The sequence below is a fragment of the Pan troglodytes genome, chromosome 4, assembly GCF_028858775.2.
Source record: "Pan troglodytes isolate AG18354 chromosome 4, NHGRI_mPanTro3-v2.0_pri, whole genome shotgun sequence".
Lineage (NCBI taxonomy): Eukaryota > Metazoa > Chordata > Mammalia > Primates > Hominidae > Pan > Pan troglodytes.
This window is the reverse complement of record NC_072402.2, coordinates 7,539,651-7,564,332: the sequence shown is the minus strand read 5'-3', so window position 1 is coordinate 7,564,332 and position 24,682 is coordinate 7,539,651. Positions and strand designations below refer to the sequence as shown.

Genomic DNA, 24,682 nt, shown 5'->3' with positions numbered 1-24,682 from the left:
CCCAACTTGGCCTGCCAATGCCTTAATTTAATCTACCCTAATCTCCAGGACTGTGAATACAATGGGATATCATCCCATGACTACATCATGCACATGGCAAAAGAAAATTTACAGATGTAATTAAGGTTATTTAATGGTTGACTTTGAGTTACTTGGAAGGGAGGTTATCCAGGTGGGTCTAGTCTAAACACATGAGCCCTGAACAACAGAGTTTTCTCTGGATGGGGGCAGAATGAGAAGTCAGAGAGAATCAAGGCATGAGAAGAATTCCATGCACGGTTGCTGGCTTTGAAAATGGAGGTGACTGTATTAATCATGTCTTTTATTTTCTGTATTCTAATGCTTTAACATCTGGGGCCTTGCTGACTCTGGAGAGACTGCCCTTCCCAGGGTTAACCAGTTCTAAACATAGCAAGCAGCTCACCTGAAATATGCCTTTTAAATGCAAATCAACCAATCCAGAGCACATACCCTCAATCACCCCCTTTTTTCACAGAAGACCACTATGCACCCCTGCCCTAATCATCCCAAGGCCAGGTATCAGACAACTGCTGCCAAAACACTAGGGGTTCAGCTTAGGTCCAGCTGCTCACCACACAGAAAGCCAATCACTGAGACAACAAGTGTTGCCAGGAAAGAAAGACTTTAATGCTGGCGACGTCAGCCGGAAACAGAACATCAATCTCAAATTAATTTCTAACTGATTAAAGTAAAGGGTTTACATAGCAGGGAATTAAGGAGGCATAAGAAAGAGGAGTTTTTTTTTTAAGCAGGCAGCAGGTGCATCTTACTGTCCAGATACAGTGATCTGGAAAATTTCAGTTTCCTGATATTGTACTATCTGGATGGCCTATTAGTTTCCTGAGAAAGGAACTCAGATAAAACAAATGTAAGTTTCTAAAGCTTCAGTTCTATGGGAAAATTGCACTGGTCCCACAACTAGAGACAGCCCCTATGCTTCAGAGCCTGCTGAAATTATTCAAACTCACCAATCTGGAGCATGCTGCCCTGCCTCACCTGTTCCCTCCTGATGAAAACCACAGTCAAGGCTCTTGCCCACATTTCTCCTGCTCCCTCTCCCTCCTGACCCACCTGGTGGCCACCTGTGATGTGGTGTAACCTGCTCCTCTGGGGACTGTGACCAACAAACTGTATTTTTTAATGGCAATTATCTCCCAATCTGTTGGCTTTACTGAGTCTCAAATTTTCTATTAATACACCGTATTTTAGAACAGGGCCACATTCAGGGATAAGACAGAGGCTTTCAGGAGCTGAGGGAAACTCCAGCAGCTGAGAACAACCCCTGGCCAACATCCAACAAGGACACAGGTGCTTTAGTCTTACAATTGTGAGAAACTGGGTTTTGTCAACCACCTGAAGAAACTTGAAAGGGATTCATCCTCCAAGCCTCCAGGGAAGAGCCTTATTGGGCTGACTCCTTGATTTCAGCCTTGTGAGACACTGAGCAGAGAGCCCAGCTGAGCCTCCACAGACTTCTGAGTTAGGGAACTGTGAGAGAATAATTAGGTGATGATTTAAACCACTAAGTGTGTGGTAACTTACAGAGCAAAAACAAATACAATAGGTGATGATGATGATGACGATGACAACGACGATGATGATGATGATGATAGATAGATAGATAGATAGATAGCTCATTTCTATGTTATATGTAGGCTGCCTTTAAATGTATATAAAATTTAAACTGGATATATTTCCTCAACTCTGGATAAATTGTATCATCTTGTTTACGTTTTTAAGAGACAAGCATTTTACAAGAAGCATTTTCATTCTGGTTTTTAATAGAATTCAAAGCTATGAAAAGCAGTCATCATAGCCCTGGCCAGAGTTCAGCTGCATTCAGTTTGTGCATCACCAAGTGACTTGTTAAAGCCACAGGGACAACAGCCCAAGACACACTTATCTGGGGTTATCTGATTAGATATGAATCTTTCACCTTCTTAATACTACAATTGCTATGCCAGCTGGAAATGTGTGGCGATCTCCCCTCTTCCCCCTCGCCCTGGGTGGGTATGTCTCACCATCGTGGGTCACATGTGAAATAACAGCAATCCCTGCCATTACCAGCTGTTAGTGCTGAGGTCAAGAGAGACACCTTAGGGATACTTAGAACATGATATGCTTCTCACGTTACAGAGTCCTTCAGTTTAGCAATCTTGGCTTTTATAGCATCAGAATAATATAAAATAACACTTTCCTAAAAATATAGTTCACTTTGACAATCAGTTCTCTCAAATCCTAATCAGAAGGTTATGACATGGATATAAATTTTTAAAGCAAACTCTAAAATGGAACACATGTGAACTGCATCCCTATCATGTTCATATTGTTCATCTGGGCACTGGGATGGGGTACAGTAAATAACTTTGTCACGGTGCCAACATCCTCAAACAAGCTTGTCTTCACACCTTGTTTCTCTGCTTATGTTGTCTTCAGAAAAATCTGAGTCCAAACCTCCTGCATCAGGCAAGGACCACAATGCACCTGACTCTAGAATCCAATCTGAATCCCCATGACAGCCCTTCCGTCCAAACTCACATCCCCTGCCATTCATTTGCTTCCTGTCTGTACGAGAGGCTTCTGTGTCACCACAAATGGCCCTCCAGTGTTTTCCAGTGAAATCTCACTCTCTCTAACACTGAGAGGGCAGATAATTAAAGGGCAGAATTCTTTGAGGCACTCCAAGAAAATGCCTTCCTTTTGAGCTTTTTCATTTGCTTCATAATCAACACTGTCACTGTTGTTCCAATTTGCCTCCACACTAATTGCCATTACTCAACCTTAATAAGCCCAAGAACTGTATTGAGAAACCTCTAAATGGCTCTCTGTATGACTCATTTCTGCTGCCAGAGACCCTAGTTCTGTTTTTGTGTGCAAACTGCACAGTGTCTGTGCCCCTCCCACAGGGACAACCATCTTTGTGCAGGTCGGCCCGGCAGCCAGGCCCAAGGTATTCCCACTGTACCATCATGACCCTCCAGTCCGGAGAAAAGAAGGATTAAAGTCACAAAAATTTTACTCTTCAACCGCAGGTCCTCACTTACAAGAGCCTGAACAGGCTCGCTGTGCTCTGGGACTGATACAAAATTGGTCTCAGATCCGCTGGAGCAAAGCTAACATTGGATTTGATCACCTTGGGGTGATAGCCAATCTTACATTTTTTATTCCACACCCTTTGTCCTACTTTCTTCTCAATCTTTATATTTTGGTGAGGATGGAGCATTTGGGGGCAGGTAGTCTGAGTAGAGAAGACCCAAGAGCAAAGAACAGAGTCTAGGAAAGATGTGAGATCCATAATGAGTCCATTGTCCTCTGAAAGTCTCAGTGATATCAGTCTCAGTGTTCATTGCCTGTGCATAGAGTTGCCTCGCTGTCTCTCCCTGTGGCTTCTTGCTTGGGACCAAACTTCCAGGTAACACAATCTGGTGGCCAAGGTAGTCTCAAACATTCAAAGTCTGAGTAAAGAAAAAGTAAATCTTTTTATTTAAAAAGTATTCTTACTACTCAGCCATAAAAAAGAACAAAATCAGGTCTTTTCCAGCAACTTGAATGGAACTAGAGGCCAGTATTCTAAGTGGAGTAACTCAAGAATGGAAAACCAAATACTGCATGTTCTCACTTATAAGAGGGAGCTAAGCTATGAGTACACAAGGGCGTACAGAGTTGTATAGTAGAAAATGGAGACTCGGGGGTTGGGGGGGTGGGGGATAAAAAACTACCTATTGGGTACAATGTACACTACTTGGGTGACATGTGCATTAAACTCCCAGACTTCACTGCTTTACAGTTCATCCATGAAGCCAAAAACCACTTGCATCCCTGAAGCTATTGAAATAAAAAATTTAAATTAAAAAAGATTTAAATATTCTATTCTAGAATAATCAAATCAATTCTTCATCACTAAATGAGAAAATGCAAATCAATCTCAAAGTTTCATTCAGACTGTATCAAATATTTCCATCTGGCAAGAACTACGCTAAACAGAAAGACAAAGCAAAAGATACGATATGATCAGATAATGTCACACACACCTTCCCCAAAGGACATCTCACTTGAAGGCCTCATACCAGCCCCCAAGGCCTGTGTGATTTGATCCCCATCACCTCCCAGAACTAATCTCCTAACTCCTGCCTCTCAAACTTTCTGTTTCAGCCACACTGGCCTCCTTCCTGTTTCCTGAATAAGTCAATCAAGTGCCCCCCTCAGGGCCTTTGCACAGCTATTCACCCAAATGCTCTTCCAGCCACCAGCAAGGCTCATTCTCTCCCTGCCTTGAGGCTCCCACTCAAATGTTACTTTCTCTGTAGACTTTCCATGGATATTCCATCTAAAATTTCACCTCCATCTCATTGCCTTCTAACTCCTTTTCCTATTCAGGAAAAATAAGAAAGGATAGGGGAGAGGAGGATGTGGGGTCCAGAGCTGCAGAGGAATCCGGACTATATTGCAATTCAACCCCAATCACAAGGCCCATCCGCTCTCACCAGGGGTCCTGAATACGTTTTTTTCCCATTCAGATCTCAAAGATTCTTGGCAGCTCTAACCTCACTTTTCCTCCAGGACTTATCCTACTTGGCCCATTACAGAACAATGTATTCATGTATGTATTGGATGTCTCTTTCCTCCCAGAATAGAAGTGCCATGGTCAGAAGGATGTTTTGTCCCCAGTGCCCAGAACAGTGCCAGCCCCAAAGAGGCTCATTTGCTTAATGAACAGTTGGATTTTACAGCCAGAGGATTTGACGGGTCCCTGAAGGATGAATAGAATATATGGAGATGAAAAAATGTAGCGGGATTTCCTCCATCACAGGTAACAGAGTGTCCAAGTCCTGAGGCAAGAAAGACCAGCCTAACAGGAGTACTTTGACCCAAGGCCAGAGGTGCAGAGGGCAGATGCAAACCACGCAGCTCCCAGAATCTTTTAGGAACCATGGACATTCGATCCATGGGAGCAAGGTATAGTTTTAATCAAACATGATTTTTATTTGACCTGTAAAGAAGCAGAAGCACTTTATAACAGAGATGACGTTGTCTACCTCTTGTCACTTTTCTCTTTGTCTCTTGGTAACAGAATCCTGACTGTCTTTGGGGCAGCAATGTGCCCAGCCAAAAGACTGCATTTCCCATCTGCCCTCTGACAAGGTGTGGCCATGTGACTAAGTTGTAGTCAATAAAATATAAGTGAAATTTGTCAGAAATTTCTGGGAAGTCTTCTTAAAAGGGTTTGATACAAGTGGGAGGGACATCCTTTTTTTCACCTCTCTATATTCCCATTTCTGCTGCATAAGATGCAGGTGTGATGGCTGGAGCTCTCGCAGCCTCTTGAACCATGAGTTGTACTTGGTGATGGAAGCCACGTGCTGAGAGCAGCCAAGCAGAAGACTGGTCTCTGAGGACATCCAGGTGCTGTCACACCAGTCTGGACTGCCCACCACCCAACATTTTAGTGAGACAATAAAACCTTTTGGTTTCAGTCAATATTATTTGTGATCTTCTGTTAAGTGCTGTCAATATCCTCCAGTCAAGGGGCACCAGGAACACACCTGTGGCTGAACAAGTTTTGTTTATTACTCAGTGTGGTGAGGGGGAATGCACAGTATGGGAAACCAAGGGTCCTAGTAAGAGGATTCAAGAAAGGATATCATTTTGGTCTTTGTGCCTTACAGGAAGTTGATGCTACAAAAATGTGTATTGAATAAATAAAATTTAAGGCCAAACAACAAAAACAACTAGAATGTAATAACGTAGTTCTTTTGTATTTGACAAATAAAAATTTCAGTTTCTAGTTTAACATGAATTAACAGATTTCTAGGGTTGCTCAGATTTTTGGACAAATTCAAAGTCCAAGTATTTGGTCTATATTTGAATTTTATGTTCCTAAAGTCCTTCATTTGGACATAAACAAATTTCAGAGTTTGACAGGTCACATTTTATGTGACTCAATTATTGCTAGCTGAGCTTATATTAAGAAAGTTTATTCACTTCATTTTTCAGAATATTAGAATAATCCATACACAGGTTCTGAAGTACAATAAGTAAAAGTTGGGTGGTATTTGAATTAATTTGGGGATGGTAATAAGGGGTCTATTTTGAGCTCACCTTTTATGGGAGAAATAAGGTTGCTTTATGCCTGAGGCAAAATAAAAAACAAAAAAAGCTGCTATGCAGTTGCCACCAAAAATATATGTTGTTGAAAGAAAAGAAATCTGATCCAAAATATGAGGGAAAACAATATTCAAGTCTAAATTAGCTTAACTATTAAAAGAAGCAAAGATGATCACAAAAGTTGGACAGAGAAAAACTGTTGTTCTAAATGGTTTTGAATGTGTGTGAAATTTTTAAATCTGTTTTTAACATAATTATGTAATATTCAAACATTTTAGTACATGAACTAGATAATGAAATGACTGCTCAGAAACAGTCACCCATACACACATCCACTCATTTATTCAACAAATATTTATTGAGCATACAGAATTGACTTGATTCTATGCAAGAATCAACAATGAAGACCCTGAAGTCAAGTAGCTTGTAATCTTCAGAAAAGTCTGAATAGGAATAATAAATAATTTATTCCAAAAATGGAGCAGAGAGCGGTGAGAGTGGTGTAGTAGGAACAGGAGTAATGAGCCTAATCCACCCTGGAAAGTGAGGATGTCTTGGAAGCAGAGATATCAATGCTGGATCTAGAGAAGCCAGTAGAGCTTTCCAAGTCCAGGGTGGAGGGAAAGTCTTTCTAGGCACAGGAAAGCATATGTGTAAAGTGCAGAGAGAAGAGCACAGGTGTCCAGGATGCAGACAGTAGTTTGGTGAAATAGGATCTAGCATGGAAAAAGAAACTTGAGAACAGAGAGAGATGGATCTGGACGGGAAGACAGGTGGGACAGGGATTTATGCTATGTCACCTGTGCTAGTGGAGTTGTCATTTGCAGTGCTTCATGCACTCCATGTGCTTGAGTTTTACATCCTTTCCCATTCCCTGTATCTTTGCATGTCTCTCAGCATGGGCAGAGTACATGCTCCTGCCTCCTTTATGTTATACTTCACAATGTAGACTTTCTTTACCAAGTGAAAGGTAGTTAGAAGTGAGTAGGTGTCAGTTCCAGACTATAGCCTCAAGAAGCATCTGTTTCTACTCACCCTCTTTTATCCCAGTTATCTTCCACATGAAGGATATGCCCCAAGTGACAATTGCCCCTTCAACCCATGTGTAGTAAGCAGGCCTGAACCCCACCCGCAGTGCAGAGCCAAGCCCAGCTGACCTGTAACTTGAAACAGGGAGGCCCATGCAAGCCCCAACTGGGACAACTGAACCAGTCAACCTGCAGGCACATGAGCATTAGAACAAAGGGTTGTCATTGTAAACCACCATATTTGGGGATGTTCTGTTTCACAGCATTATCATGGCAAGAGCTGACTGATACACACAGGTTAAGAAACTCAGATTTCATTCTGAAGATGATGGAAAGCCCCACTGAAAGATTTTAGTCAGAACAAGGTCTAGACTGGATTCACATTTCGAATTTTCTTCTCTGTCCTTTGTGGAATGGTTGAGCTAGAAGTGAAAAAGAATTGAAGCAGGGAAACCAGTTAGGAGACTAATAGATGAGAACCTGAACTAAGGCAAAAGCCCCATAGGTGGCGAGGAAGGGAAAAACACAGAGACAGTGGGAAGGCAACCTCCAGCACTTCCCTGGGAATGAGTGAGAGGAAAAGGCTTTGGATAACTTCTATTTTCTGGCTTCTTTACATTCACTACCAGAGGGAATCTGAAAAAAGAGAGTTCCAGAAGGGAACAAAATTAATTCCACTTGGACATGTTGAGTCCAAGATGCCTGTGGTCCATGCAAATTGAATGACTGCTCCTCTAGCTTGGAGCAGAGCAGTGAGGACTGCACTAAAGCTAACGTTTGGGGAAGCTCTACTGGCAATTGGGTAGTATTGGTATCAACCAAAGAAACGTGGATGACATACAACTATGAGAATCAATGGAACCAAGCATGAAAACTAGGAGCTTCCATATGACAAATGGAAACCAAACTGTGAGGCAGTAAAGGCTGCAAAAGGAGAAAAGTAGAGCTAAATGCTGCAAAAATTCTGGAAAAGAAGAGAACTTCAAAGTTCCCATTGATGAACTTTGGACGGACAGCAGAAAGAACATCTCATAAAACCAGGAACACTGTCCTATGCTCAGCTTCTTCCAGCAGGAAGAGCAGGAAGTAAGAACAGTAAGGAGAACAGAGATGATGCATCTTGTATCCTGCTTCTGGGATACAAGAGTGTGGGGCTGAGAGTTGGGAAGCTCAGGACTAAAGACAGGACTAGAAACACAGAGTTTGAGTCCTCTGTATTGAAGCAATGGTCAAAGCCATGAAAAGTGATGAAAGGACTCAGGGAGAGATGGAAAAAGAAGAGAGAGGTGATGAAGGAAGAAGCACAGACAACAGTTAAGTAGTAGCCATATGATATGGTTTAGATCTGTGTCCACACCCAAATCTCATGTCAAATTGTAATCCTTAGTGTTGGAGGTGGGGCCTGGTGGGAGGTGATTGGATCATGGGGGAGGTTTCTCATGAATGGTTTAGCACCATCACATTTGGTGTTGTTCTCATGACAGTGAGTGAGTTCTCAGGAAATCTGGTTGTTTAAAAGTATGTGGCACTTCCCCCTTCACTCTCTTCCTCCTGCTCCAGCCATGTGATGTGCTGGCTCCCATTCTGCCTTCCACCATAATTGTAAGTTTCCTGAGGCCTCCCCAGAAGCCAAGCAGATGCCAGCATCATGCTTCCTGTACAGCCTGCAGAATCATTAGCCTATTAAACCTCTGGTCTTTACATATTACCCATTCTCAGGCATTTCTTTATAGCAGTGTGAGAACAGACTAATGCACCATGCAACCTGCACTCCCAAAGGAGATGGAGGGATGACAGTGAGAGTTGGGACATTACTCCGATTGTCATGGAAGCCTAGAGGAGTGGGCTTTGATATGTCTTAGTTACGGCAGATGTCACGGGCAGCCCAGGCAGAGTTAGATTCATTACGTGTTTCAATTAAGTTGAAGAATTCTAATAGTGTGGAGGAAACAAAGCCAGATTTTAGTATAAGAAGTGAGGACCTAGAGGCAGAGCATGATTTCAAGCTTTGGAGAACGTGAGTGAGAAGGGAGGTAAGTATAGGAGACTACAGAATTTCTTTGTAATAAAGAAGATACTAGTATCTTGTTGTTAAGAGAAAGGACTTGCAAAGGACAGAGAAAAACTGATTGTTGCCACAGGGAGGCCCAGAGAAAGGTGGCAAAGGGGTTAGCCTCAGAGAAAAGAACAGACCTTGCCTCTAAGACAGTGAAGAGAAAGGAAAGAAGACTATGCACAGACCCTGGTATACTGGGAGCTGGAGAGGAGGACTTTGCAAGCAAGCTGGACAGATGCTGTTTGACATTCTGGTGGGATGTGTAGCAAAGAGATCTGTTTAGGGACTCTAGCAAGGGGAAAGTGTTCAGAATTAGAACTTGTTTAAAAATGGATAAAGGAGAGTCATACTGCATTGGATCCCAGTGAGATCAGATAGTTTTTTTCTTCTTTTAGCAGGACACATTATCAGGATTATTTTGATTTTTATATTTGCATAATATGAACAGAGAACAAAAGGATTGACTGAATTCACCAAGGGAAAATGAGAATGGCAACAGAAGGTCAATTCCTTGCCAATGACAGCATGGATGAAAGATGAATAAGGGACTGACTGAAGAAGAGATGAGCAAAGCTAGAAAGAGGCTTGTATCCCAGTGCTGCCTCACACCTGGACTCCAGGCCATGCTGTCCCTTCATCATCTCATGTTATCTTCAAAACAACCTTTGGAAGGATGCAGGAGGAAGAAAATGGAAAGGTGTAAAACTAGAGATCAGAATGAGGAAACCGCATCAAGTTCAGAATAAGTGAAAGCACAGAAGTATAAGAGTAACAGGATTTATTGAAGAAAAGTAGATCCAGAGACTATGGTCTTATACATGAAGCAGTTTCAAGGGACAGCCAAGCCATGTGTATGTGTTGATGAAATGCATTGGAGGAAAGGGTCGTCAGAGTTGGGACGATTTCTAACACTTAGTTCCTGAGAGAGGCAAAGGACTGGGAGATAATACAAGGGGGGGGATGTTACCTGTGGGAAGTCAGGATGAAAGTGAACTAGATTACAAATTGGATGTGGTATTATTTCCCAAAATGCATAACCTAAATCTAATCATAGGAAAATATCAGATGACCCCAAATTGAAGGACATTTTACAAAATACCTGACTAGTACACTTCAAAAGTATCAAGAACATAAAAAACAAGAAAACCTAAGGGTCTATCACAGACTGAGAGAGGAGACATTGCAGCCACGTACCAAGTGGATACCAGATGCAATCCTGGAACAGGATAGGACATTTGTAGAAAACCAGTGGTCTCCAACTAGAGCCTGCAGCGTAGCTAACAGTAATGTACCAATGTTAACTTCTTAGTTTTGATACTTGTTTATGGTTATGCAAGAGGGAAAATTAGGTGAGAGGTAGAAAAGAACTCTCTGTATTATCTTGCAACTTTTCTGTAAGTTTAAAATTATTTTAAAAATTTTAAGAGATAGCTGTGAAGTCCACATGTCCTAGAGAAGTGCAGGAGCCTCTGACCTTTCCATACTGAAACCATCTCATTCAGGTCCATGATGAAGCTTGTTATACAGATTTCAATCCCAAGCAAAAATCACCATAGCTAGGAGCCTCTGTGCAGCAGCTTAGTGCACTGCAGTTACTGGCACTCCATAGTACCAAATAATTGTTTGCCCCACTTGAAAGTCGAATTAGGAAATTCTACATTTGTATGGTGACATGCTAACTGTGATGGTTAATACTGAGTGTCAACTCGATTGGATTGAGGGATACAAAGTATTAATCCTGGTGTGTCTGTGTGGGTGCTGCCAAAAGAGGCAGACCCACCCTTAACCTGGTGGGCACAATCTAATCAGCTTCCAGTGAATATAAAGCAGGCAGAAAAACATGAAAAGGAGAGATGGGTCTAGCCTCCCAGCCTACATTTTTCTCCTATGCTAGATGCTTCCTGCCCTCAAACATCAGACTCCAGGCTCTTCAGTTTTGAGACTTGGACTGGCTCTCCTTGCTCCTCAGCTTGCAGATAGCCTATTGCGGGACCATGTGATCATGAGTTTCTCTGCACAAGCTCTCTCTCTTTGCCTGCCGCCATCCACGTAAGACATGACTTGCTCCTCCTTGTCTTCTGCCATGATTATGAGGCCCCCCCCACCGCCATGTGGAACTATAAGTCCATTAAACCTCTTTCTTTTGTAAATTGCCCAATCTCGGGTATGTCTTTATCAGCAGCATGAAAACAAAGTAATACACTAGCTGTGACTGACACACCTCCTCCCAAATTCAGCACAGCCACTATGTTCCACAACTGCATAAACCACTAAGTATGTGCTGGGTAGAATACTGACCCTCAAAGATGTCCACATGTGAACTTGTGAACACATTAGATTACCTGGCAAAGGCAGATGAAATTAAGGTTACTAATCAGTTGACCTTGAGATGGGGAGATTATCCTGGATTATCTGGGAGGGGTCGGTGTAATCGCAAGGGTCAAAGTGGATGAGAAAATTGGAGAGAGACCCAGAAGATGGCGGCTCAAAAGGACTCAGTCCAACATTACTGGCCTTGAAGGGGGAGCGATGTGGGTGGAAAACTGTGGATGGAAAAGGCAAGGAAATGGTTTTTCCAGAAAAGAACACAGCCCTGACAACACCTGGATTTTAGTCCAGTGAGATCCATATCAGACAGCTGACCTACAAAACTGTAAGATAATACATTTGTGTGGGTTTAAACCACTAAGTGTGGGGCATTTGTTGCGGCCACAACAGGAACTTCACACAGTGGTGCCTGGGACTTTGTGAGAGGCTGGGGATGAGAAAAACAAAGAAAGCAAAATTTGCAAAAGCATCACAAACCACATTTTTCCATCTGGGAAAAATTCCCTCTACCTATAGCAAATATGGAAACATTGTAAATCATACTCTCAAAAAACATACCACATGTTCCACTCTCTGTACCAGAACAAGATAGACAGTTCCAAAGAGACGACCAAGAATTTTGTTCTGGAAATGAGGGCATTTGCACCTACCAGAAATAGACAGCTGCCTCCCCTACTCTACCACACCCAGTGATGGTCCCAAGAAAATGCTCTCTGGAGTCTGCCAGCTGTGACACTTTGTAGAGAGACCCCTTGCTCACCAGGCTAAATCATAAACTCATTGAAGCCTGAAGACCCTAAATGAGCAGTATAACCTGATTTGAATATTCAATTTGAGATGTAAATGTGTCACCAGCTGTCTTACTGCAGACTGTTATAACAAAGGACCATAGTCTCAATGTTTTATAAACATCAGGAATTCATTGTTCACAGTTCTGGAGGCTGAAAGTCTGAGATCACAGTGGGTTCTGCGGAGGGCCCTCTTCAGGTTGGAGTCTACCTACTTCTTGTATCTTCACAGGGTGGAGAGAGTTCCAGAGTGCTCATGTATCTTCCTATAAGGGCACTAATTCCATTCATGAGGATGCTATCCTCATGACCTAACCACCTTTCAAAAACCCTCCTGCCCAATACCCTTGCTGGTGAGGATTTCAACTTAGGAATTTAATGGGATGTGGACATTCGGTTCACTGCATGGCTTTTTGTATAATGTTGTTCAGGGACTGGTGGGTGATCAGTAGACAGCCTCTGTGAACTAACTGAGAAAGGCAGTCGAGGATGCAACCCAGGAAACCCAGGAAAGGAAGGCCCTTAGACTCCACCTCTAGGGCACCCTGTGGCATGCACGCAATTGTTCCTGGTGCTGCTGGTGCTGTTGCAACTGGTGAGATCCCTTGCACGGGAGACCTGTCCTTCCCTGCACAGTCTACATGTTATGACATTACTGGTTTTGAGAGCTTAGCTCCTTGTTCCTGGTATCATTCACGGTTTTGTTGAAAAGACCCCATGCCCTAAGAAGACACCCACCCCACGCTGGCCAGCTGGGGTAAGAAGAGACCCCACAGTGACCAGTTTAAGTTGGAAGAAATTGCTGAAGATAATAGGTATCCAGCTAAAGAGTCTAGTGTGGGCGCTGGGCAGCCAGGAAGGATGTTGCAGTCTGCACGAGGGGTCGTGCCCTATGAAGATCTCTGTGTTGTGCCATCACACATGGGCCCCATGATGATGAGTACCTGCACCTCTGACCCAGACCCTCCATCACCCCGGCTGCCTAACAAGAGAGCTGCTGCTCCTCACCCAAGAGAATGGACTTCATAAGGCCCCCTCTGCCCACCAGGCACTCACCCTGTGCTCTTCAGGATCCAATGAGCATGGGTGCATATGATGGGCAGAGCTGGCTCCGTGCCTGCATCCCTGCCTGAGGGTGGCTGGGATTGTGATTTTTTGGCATCTCCTTGGAGAGCTTGAACTGAAAATATGGCCACTATCCAGGATATTGCTTTGAGGGAGGACCTCCCTACAGAAGAAGAAGGAAGAGGGGGAGAGAGAGGAGGAGGAAGAAGATCTGAGGACAGTTTAAACATGCCCTCAGCAGCAAAATATATATATATATATATATTTTTTTTTTTTAACGGAGTTTCGCTCTTGTTCTTCAGGCTGGAGTACAATGGCTCGAGATCTTGGCTCGCTGTAAGCTCCACCTCCCAGGTTCAAGTGATTCTCCTGCCTCAGCCTCCCGAGTAACTGGGATTACAGGCTCCTGCCACCACGCCCAGATAATTTTTTGCATTTTTATTAGATATGGGGTTTCACTGTGTTGGCCAGGCTGGTCTCAAACTCCTGACCTCAGGTGATCCACCCCTGCTAGGCCTCCCAAAGTGCTGGGATTACAGGCGTGAGCCACCGTGCCCAGCCCAGCAGTAATATATTTAATCAGGCAAACCTCTACCTAACAGAAAGGACAGAGACACTCAAACTGGGCTAACAAGCAATGTCAATCAATGGGCTGCTTACAGAAGACAGACTAAAATAACAACGTACACAAGTTAAAAACAAAAAGATGAAGGAAGATGACAAAAAAGAAATCAGAGAACTGTTAACAGCAGACCAAGTAGAATTCAAGACAAAATGAATTAAATGTGACAATGAAGAGCATTTACATCAAGTTAAGGGATAATTTGTAAGACAAGGAAAATAATCATGAAATTTTCAAGAGTCAAATAGTGTCTCCTCAAAATCTGCACAGAAAAGGAGATTGAAATAAAAAGAACATTTGATTAAAAACGAAAATGGAGCAGGACTTAGAACTCTCAGTATTACAGATGACTGACACCAAGGCTGTGGACAATGTAAAGCACATAAATATGTATTCATGGAGGTACTCTACTCCTGCAGACACCACAGATACAGAATAGCTTTAAAATGACTTTATTTATAAGTAATAAATATATTATTTATTATAAGGTAGCAGAAAAAAATAGGCATTGGTAACAGCTTCAATGAAAACACTTCTATCCAGATCTTTTAAAACATCCTCACAAGTAACTAAAGAGTCTGCCATTTTAGTTAGGGCTGAAGTCTGTCAAATCCCAGGGTATGTGGCCAAAGTTCTATTTAAAAGCAAATTTCATTTCTTTAAAGGATTTCACTATTAAAAGAGAAACCATGGATAAAAACTAAGCATCTACGCAAAAAAAAAAAAAAAAAAAAAAAATTATATATGTAAAAAGTGGAAAAAATGTGGTCCCCAAGAAAGTAACAGTAAAGATCAAAATGAATGTTAATAAATTAAAAGAAGATATCAAATAGAATTGCTAAAATAATCCAAAAATTGCTTGAAATCATATAGAAATAACATTTTTTAAATAATAAAACATACTTTGTACAAGTATATGCCAATTAAACTTAAAATCTCAGAAAAGTTGATTTCCCAGAAAAATCTCAATTGTCAAACTTGAGAAAAGATTCAAAATACTTGTCATCAAAAATTACCTCCATAGACTGGGCGCAGTGGCTCACGCCTGTAATCCCAGAACTTTGGGAGGCTGAGATGGGCAGATCACTTGAGGTCAGGAGTTCAAGACCAGCCTGGCCAACATAGAGAATCCCGTCTCTACCAAAAAATATAAAAATTAACTGGGCCAGGCGGCACACACCTGTAGTCCCAGCTACTCTGGAGGCTGAGGCATGAGAATAGCTTGAACCTGGAAGGCGCAGGCTGCAGCTAACCAAGATGGCACCACTGCACTCCAGCCTGGGTGTCAGAGTGAGACACTGTCTCAAAAAAAAAAAAAAAAATTACCTCCATAAATGACCACAAACCTAGCAGCCAGATCTTAGTTTCTTTTATTTTTTTTTTTATTTTTATCTTTTAGCTGCTCCTCGTGGAGCAGGGTTAACCCCTAGGTACCCAGAAGTCAGCCCAGATCTTAATTTCTAATACCATTCTGCAATAAAAGAAACCAGGGCTCCTTAGAGAAATGGCTAATTCTGTGATGAGCCTGGAGCATCTCATAATGCCAGAAAGTAAGAAAATGCTAAGAAAAAGAAAAAAAAAAGAAGCTAATCTCACAATGTCAAAAGGACACAAGAGCCAACCAAAGACACTCTCAGTGGCTAGAACTGGAACAAACTGAGCAACAAAATAAACAAACTAGTCTTGAATAATAGCCAAAAGTATAAGATTGATATCCATGAAGACATTCTGCAATAAATAAATAATTGAATAAATAAATAAATGGGGAAGAAGAGACAAATATCCCATGCATGCAGAAGAATTCCAAATAAATTATGCAGATACTCTGTCCTCAAAGAGATGGAGCATATCTCGCCACGCCTTAAACGTGGGCTGCACATAGCAACTTCCTCATAAAGGGGACAGAATGGAAGGGCAGGTGCGGCAGAAACCTGACAAACAGGACCTCAGCCAGGTGAACGAGGCCAGCATCAGCAGTGATGAATCATGATGCTGGTACTCACATGCCTCTGATATGATGCAATGAAAACTGCACCTCACCTCTGTGGTCCTCCTTCCCAAAACACAGGACTCCAGTCTAAGCATGAGAAAAACTCCAGGCAAATCCCAGTAGAGGGACATTCAGTGAAACACCTGTCCAGTGTCCCTCAAAACTGCCAACGTCACAAAAACAAGGGAAATCTGAGTAACTGCCACAGCCAAGAGGACTCTAAGGAGACTCAGTGCCCAAATGCAATGTAGCTTCCTGATCAGATCCTAGGACAGAAAACGACGTTAGGAAAATACCGAGGAACTCTGAATCAAGAATGGAGTTTGGCTAATAGAAATGTACCAGCATTGGTTTATTAGTTGTAACAAATGTACCATTCTAATGTAAGATGTTCACAGGAGGAATTGGGTGTGGGTATGTAAACACACTCTATCTTATCTTTGAGATTTCTGAATCTAGAACTACTCCAGAATATGTATTATTTATTTTTTATACTTATATATAATATATAATTATATATTATTTACATATTATGTATTATATATAATATTCTATTTTATATTTTTATGTTTATGTTTATATATTTATTATATTCATTTACATATTAAGTATATATTTATATAAACATATTACTATAATATATTAATGTAAATCATAAATATATAAATATATTATAAATGCATATTTATATGTATTCAAATATGTCATAAATATATAATATAAATATAGAAAATATTTATTTATGTGTAAAATATATATTGTATATAAACATATAAATTATATATATTTTAAAGCCACAAATATGTTTATAAGTCTTCGGGTAATTCTTTTACAGAGTCAAGGAAATGATCATTAATGACACTGATAGAATGTGCAGGAGAATATAAGAAGTTTTTTGATTCATTTTAAGTAGCTAACACAATCTGATACCGTCATTTGACAGAGGTTGCATACATGTAAATAGAGATATAAAAATCCTAAACTATCAACAAATTGAATTAATGCATTTAAAGAACATTTCAACAAAATATAATATGCAATTTAACATTAAGATATCTATTACTACAATATTAACCTGTCACCTCAAAAGATCAAATCAGAAAACAAATATTTTAATGGACACTTAAAAGGCCTTTGGTATAATTCAACAACAATTACAGATTAAAATTCTTAGCAAAACAGATTTTTTTAAATACTCAAATGATAAAGGACAGCTATCTTAAATCGATAAGAAAAATCTTATCTAAAACTCAAGCAACCTTCCCACTGAAATCAAGAATCAGAGCATTATGACTGATAAGTTCTCTAATGTTTACCATGTTTCTGGAAGTTAAACATAAGATATTATAAGGTACAAAGCAGAAAGAAGAGGAAAACCCATTGGAAAATAGGTGAAAGTATCTTTTTCTCCCCCTAGAAGTACAGGGGGACTCCTAGGGGGTAAAAAACGAACCTATTTTTAAAAGCCATTGGAACTAATCTAGAAGCACAGTAAGTTCGTCAAATTCAATATGAATATAAAATGCTACAACTTTGTGTTACCAATAGCTTGTTACAAAATATACTAGAAAAAAGTCCCATTCCAACATCAGCTAAAAATACAAAATGCTTATCTAAAAAAGAAATGAGTGAGACTAGACACTATCATAATGGCCAAGGGTCAAAGATAGTCAAGGCCAAAGAGAAAGAAATAAATAATAGCAGAAATTAAAGAAAGGACCAAGCTCCCCTGATCCAGCCTTCTGAAAGAAGCCAAACCAAGACGGAATTACAAATGTCCTACAATGAAGAAATATTATAAAAGGTGCTGAGCAATGAACTTGTTGGATTTGGCTGTGAACTTTCTAAAATTATCCAGGGCTTACTGAAACCTCTGTGATCACATGTGCTTTAGTAGTTTGTTTATTTAACTTTTATTTTAGGTTCAGGGTACATGTGCAGGTTTGTTATACAGGTAAACTTGTGTCACGTGGGTTCAATGTACAGATTATTTCATCACCCAGATACTAAGCCTAGTACCCAATAGTTATTTTTTTCTGCTTCTCTCCCTCCTCCGACCCTCCACTCTCTGGTTGGCCCCAGTGTCTGTTGTTCCTCTCTTGTGTCCATGTGTTCTCATCATTTGGCTCCCACTTATAAGTGAGAACATGTGGCACTTGGTGTTTTGTCCTCACATTACTTTGCCTCTATAATGGCCGCTAGCTCTGTCCATGTTCCTGAAAGGACATGACCTTTTATCTAATGTGCTCAATATTCCATTAGCAGTGGTCCCCCCACTAGCATGCACCACAACCAGTGATTCTAAGAAATCAATTTATTTTTCTAAAATCTGATTTGCAAAGAAGAGAGAGAAAACTACCAGCCAACGCTGTACCTAACACGTAATAAAAAGCATTGTACTTCAATGAAGGTAGTACTTGTTTAATTCCGAATTCGAAAAATTGAAAAATAGTTACCAAACCATTGATACACTCACTATGGAAAAGAAAAAGAAAGCTAGACTACAAACATGATGTCAAGTCTATGGGTCATCCTTGTAATCATTAACTTTCAACCACTTTTCTAAAAAGGAGCAGCAGAAAACGATACTACTAATAGACATGCATACAGATACAAACACACACACAAAATCAATTGCCTAGTAATGTAAACACTTGGGATTTTGAAACCAGAAGACTACTAAATTACCTCTTTGTGTTTCATGTTTCCATTGTTTACATGGCAAAAATTATAGCTAATTAAAAACTTAAAATAAATGAATAATGTTATGTGAAACAGGGGTCCTCAACCTCAAGGCCACAGACCGGTACTGATTCATAGCCCGTTAGGAACTTGGCCACACAGAAGGAGGCGAGCAGCGGGTGAGCCAGCGAAGCTTCACCTGTATTCACAGCCGCTCCCTATCGCTTGCACGACCACCTGAGCTCCGCCTCCTGTCAGGTCAGTGGTGACATTAGATTCTCATAGAAGCGTGAACCCTCTTGTGAACTGGTCATGCAAGGGATCTAGGTTGCATGCTCCTTATGAGAATCTTATGCCTGATGATTTTCTGAGGTGGAGCTGAGACAGTAATGCTAGTGTGGGGAGTGGCTGAAAATACACATTAACAGTAGCAAGAGGTTTGATTGCACAAAGACCCTAACAAATCAATTGCTTGCAGACTCATATCAAAACCCTATCAGACGGTGGCAAGCGACAATTAAGCTGCATCTGGTGGAAGGCTTTCTGGTGGCCAGTGAGTTGATGTACTTCAATCGTACAGTTGCATCTGATGGCAGGCTTTAAGTCAGAATCTGACATTTAATTTAATCCACGCATGGCCTACCATTATTTTATTTACCACTTCTGTCCACGCCTCTTTCCTGCACTGGACAATTGTCTCAGTAACAGTTTCGGTAAGCCCACAAGCTAACCCTAGCCAAAATCAGTAAAAAACAAATGTCACTGGAAAGCTTATTTGAAAAGGGGGAAAGACCCAATCATGAGACAGCAGAAGACCCTAAGACTGACAACATAAAGCAAGCTGCATTTAGAAGAAAAGACCAAGAGTCCTATTTAAATTACAGGTTAATTGCAACAGGTGATTTGCATTTTCCAAGCCCACTCTGTATACTATGTGGTGACTCTCCAATGAAGCCGTGAAACCTTTAAAATTGCTTCACCACATGGATACCAAGCACTCTGCATTAAAAGATATGCCTTTGGAGTTTTTCAAAGGAAAAAACATGAACATGAAGAACAGAAGCAATTAGTGAAGGCCACCCCTTCATCAAATGTGTCTGCACTGAGAACATCATTCTTGGTGGCTAACTGCATTACTAAAGCTAAGAAGCCCTTTACTATTGGTGAAGAGTTCATCCTGCCTGCTGCTAAGGACAATTGTCGTGAACTTTTAGAAGAGGTGGCAGTTTGAAAGGTGGCACATGTTCCTCTTTCGGCTAGCACCGTAACCAGAGTAATTGATGAAATATCAGGGGATACTGAGGCGCAACTGTCAGAGGAGATTAATGAGTCACTTTGGTACACAATTCAGGTTAACAAGTCTACCAATGTTGACAACAAGGCAACAATGCTTGTTTTTGTGAGATATATCTTCAGGAGGATGTGCATGAAGACATGTTAGGTGTACTTTTGCTGTCAACAAACACCACAGCTACAGAACGACTCAAATCTTCAAATGATTACGTATCAGGAAACTGAACTGGCCATTTTGTGTCAGTGTATGCACAGACAGAGTGGCTGCCATGACTGAATGGCTTTCTGGTTTCACTACTTGGGTCAAAGAGGTCACTTCTCAATGTGAGTCTCTGCGGTGTCATCCATAGAGAAATTCTGCATAGTCAAAATATGTCACCTGCACTTAACAAAGTTTTGCAGCATATAATTAAAGTTATCAACTGCATTAAAGTACATGCCCTTAAATCATGTCTGTTCGTGCAGCTCTGTGAGGAGATGGATGCAGGGCACACACGTCTTCGCTGATACACGTGTGCTTAGAATGACATGCGTGTGATAGGATGAGATGGCTTCGCTGATACACGTGTGCTTAGAATGACATGCGTGTGATAGGATGAGATGGCTTCTCTGATACACAGAAGTGAGGTGACTTTCTAAAGGTAGAACACTGGCCAGAGTTTTTGAGTTATGAGAGCCCCTCCAGAGATTTCTTTTAAAACAGCAGTCACCACTGGCAGCACATTTCAGTGACACAGCATGGGCTGCAAACGTTGCTTACTTGTGTGACACATTCAACCTGCTCCACAAACTTAATCTGTCACTTCAGGGGAGAACGGCAACTGTGTTCAAGTCGGCAGATAGTCAGTAGATTAAGCAGCTGCATTCAAAGCCAAACTGGAATTATGGGGGCGACAAGTGAACACTGGGATTACTGACATGTTTCAAACATTAGCAGAGATTGTGAAAGAGACGGAGCCAGGGCCTTCTTTCCCCCAGCTGGTGCATGATCACCTACCTCAGCTTTCAGTAGAGCTTGAGCTTTACTTCCCAATCACAAAATACCCCCGAACTGAGAAGGAATGGATCTGCGACGCATTTATGAATCAGCCAGGTGAACTGACTTTGTCCGCGCTAGAAGAGGATCACCATCATTTTGCTTGAGATTGCAAATGATGTGGCCTTGGAAGTATGTTTGAGACAACTTCAAACCTCCATACATTCTGGATTGTTAAAGAATATCCTGAGATTGCCACAAAAGCACTGAAAAGCCTGCTTCCATTTTCAAGGTCCTATCTTAGTGAAGCAGGGTTGTCTGCAGTGACAGCAACCAAAATGAGATTAGAGTTGAGTGGACATAAAGCAACACACTTCAGGGTCACTGTCTCCATCACCCCCAGATGGGACCATCTAGTTGCAGGAAAACAAGCTCAAGGCTCCCACTGATTCTTCATGATGGTGAGTGGTATAATTATTTCATTATATATTACAATGTAATCATAATAGAAATAAAGTCCATAATAAATGTAATACGCTTGAATCATCCCAAAACCATCCCCCAGCCCTCTCGGTCTATGGAAAAATCGTCTTCCACAAAACCAGTCCCTGGTACCAAAAGGGTTAGGGATGGGACCACCGATATAAAACATAAAACTCAAATTTAACGTTCCTGGATTTGTGCACTCATACACACTTTCATACTCATACACACCCGCCCACACACGCACTCTTACATGGACTCACACACAGTTACACATAAACACATGCACACACACCCTCTTGCACACTCACACAACTCTCACATACACACTTAGCCACATTCACATACTCATACACACTCAAACACATATGCACATACACGAATACACACACTCACCCCTCTCTCATATACACAGCTACCCACACTTGGATACTCACACATGCACACACTCACACCCATTCACACACTCTCTCAAGCACTCACACTCACACACAGTCACATACTAATAAGCATGTACACACATGTGCACACACTCTCACACCCATGCTGTCTCACACATATGCTCTTCCACTCACATACATGAATAAACATGTACACACACTCATGCATGCACACACACACTTTCATACACTCACCCACAGTCACATAATAAACATGTACACACATGCACACACTCTCACACCCATGCTCTCACACACTCACATGCACTCACAGTTACACATGAATAAACATGTACACACATGCACACATGCACACACACTTTCATGCACTCACGTGCACTCATACACTCATACGTTCACACACATGCACAGTCACACATATTCACACACTCACTGAGAAAAGAACAAACAAAAGCTCAGTAGGGTCTTTGTAAACATTTTTCCTCCTCGTTTTGAAACTTTTGTGCAATTTGTATATTTTAAAAGTAAATTTCATTTCTGCCTTATATACCATCGTAATTTCTGTCTCTCAAAAGCTTTAGTTTCCGCCGTATCAACAGAAGGTCTAACCCATTTGTCCACCCAGATCACCTAGCTGCAGTCCAGTGGTGAAGGCCGGCAGCCTGGGGGACAAAGTGTCCCCAAGACACCTCCACTGTGATGAGGGCATCACCGCACTGTGCCCTCCCCTATGATGCTGAGCCTGGACCTGGGGGCCGCCCACACTGAGTTGAAGGCTCAAAGACGAACCTCTTCTTGACAATGAGCAGTTCAACCCTTCATGAGCACAAGAGTCCAATCTTCCATTTTAAGTTATTTTCTTCTTATTTGAGCCACTTAGCTAGAGTCAAGGGAAGTAAAATAGTGCCCAGGTCAATAGAGACTATGAGTTCTCTAAGAAACAGTGGGTTTATCCCATTTGTTCTAAGAAGCTCCGGGGCGGGGCAGAGAGCCCATGGCAGGGGATGAGTCAGCAAAACCCTTGAACTATGTATGCAGTGTGTGATTAATGAACAGCCTTAAAGAGTGTGGCTGAAAAGCTTAGTTTTAATTAAGGCGCAGTTTAGAAAGGAGTAAGATTTCCTACAAGAGGAGTGCCATGATTTTAACAGGGAGGAAGAAAGAAAGAGGGAGAGGGGGAGGGAGGGAAGGATAAGCCCTTTTGCATAAAGACAATTCCAGGGGATTCTGAAAAGAGAATATGTTCATGGCAACCTAGGTGTGGGGGAAGAAAAGCTAGGACCCCATCAAGACTCCACATTTTTTAGCATAAGAACCTACCTTAGAACACAGTGAGAGACTGCCACGTGCTCCAGTTATCTCTGAACAATGTGACTTCTGCACCTGTCTGCTCTGACTTTTGTGCATGCAGTTCTTTGTAGACAGTGGTTTCCTCACAGGAAGCCCAGTCTCTCTCATCACAGGTGCCGTGCCTACCTCCTGCAGTCAGGGCTTACTACCTCTTCTGGGGCCATGTCTCCATCAAAGACCCTGCCCAGGTAAGTCTGCTAGTACATTGGGGACCCACCGAAAGGGGCACTGGAAGCACAAGAGCCATTTCATGAGGATTAAATGGAGGCCCAGGAATTACAGCTCCTGCCATGTCAGGCAGCTCTCATCGCAGAAGTGATGCGACAAGGAGAGCTGGTCTGTTTCCCCAAATCAGGCATTTGAAGCCTCAATCCAGACTGTCCTATACAATCCTGTTGATTATTCCAGTTGAGGTACACATACTGTTTAGCTCTTTAAAAAATGATATTCTGTGGCATAATTTAAGGTAAAATACAGCAAACACTCTACATTAGGTATGAAGTTAATGGTCATGGTGGGGAAAGCAAAACTTCTCCACTCGAGTCTACTGTAGACCACAAATGTCCAAAATACTTAAGGCATAATGGAGCCCTCTAACTTCCATTGGTTTTTTTCCTTAAAACTGTTAATCAAAAAAAAATTTTCAAAACGTGCTATAAATAAGATGCAACATAAACTCATTGGAAGGAACTAAAACACTGATAGGCCAAAGGTTTCTCCCAGCCCTGGAAAATGAGGAAGTCTGTCCGATGGGTGACCTCTGCAAAGCCAGGGATCCCTATACCCTGGCTGAGGGTCCTGAGAGTACCAGGAGCCCCTCTGGACCCTGGGCCAGCTCTCCTGGCAGCCCTCACTGAAACACAAGAGGCTCAGTGCTGGGTCAGCCTCAGGGATCCTCTTCAGCCAGCCCCAGGGCAGAGCCCCCTCATCAATGCCTGCAAGGCTGTGGCACCACAACCAGGATCAGGGCTTGATGGGAATAACCCTGTGGAAATAAAAGCAGCCATCTGACCCCTGCACCCACGGGCTATGAGCAGGCAACTGGCAGCCTCCTAATCTACAACATAAATACAGCAACAATAGCAACAAAGTGTGTGGGCACACGTACCTTGTGTCTAATTTAGGACAATCTTGCTATGATCACAGAAATCAGAAACTTAGCACACCTATGGCAGCCTCTCTTGGCAATGCCAGACAAAAATAAGAGGACAGCGGGCTGCCTGGTTGATGCAGGAGGGGAAATAAACAGCCCAGGATTGGCTGGTGATCCGTCAGCAGAACTGGGTCAGCTCAGCTCATGCGAAAACGCGGTGCCAGCCTCACTGCTAGACAAAGAGCAGAGCCTCAAAGTGGAGCAGGCCCCCAGGTGGCCACCTCAGCTGTCCAGCCAAGGTCAGAGGGGCTGGGCAGAAGAGGCGGCTGCTGGCCAGGCGGGATTAGCTGCTGGCCCAGGCAGCAGCAGAGATCAAGCATGGGTGTAGAGAGGTACGTTTC

General features: G+C 42.0%; 1 long non-coding RNA gene across 1 annotated transcript; it reads right to left on the bottom strand.

The window, feature by feature from the left end:
- Positions 1-1,784: 1,784 nt before the first annotated feature.
- On the bottom strand, positions 1,785-24,384 carry LOC134809999 (uncharacterized). Its single transcript, XR_010157066.1, has 4 exons — positions 24,297-24,384; positions 20,976-21,139; positions 20,739-20,854; positions 1,785-3,476 (listed from the first exon to the last, which is right to left on the bottom strand). It is a non-coding gene; the product is annotated as an uncharacterized LOC134809999 (long non-coding RNA).
- Positions 24,385-24,682: the final 298 nt, after the last annotated feature.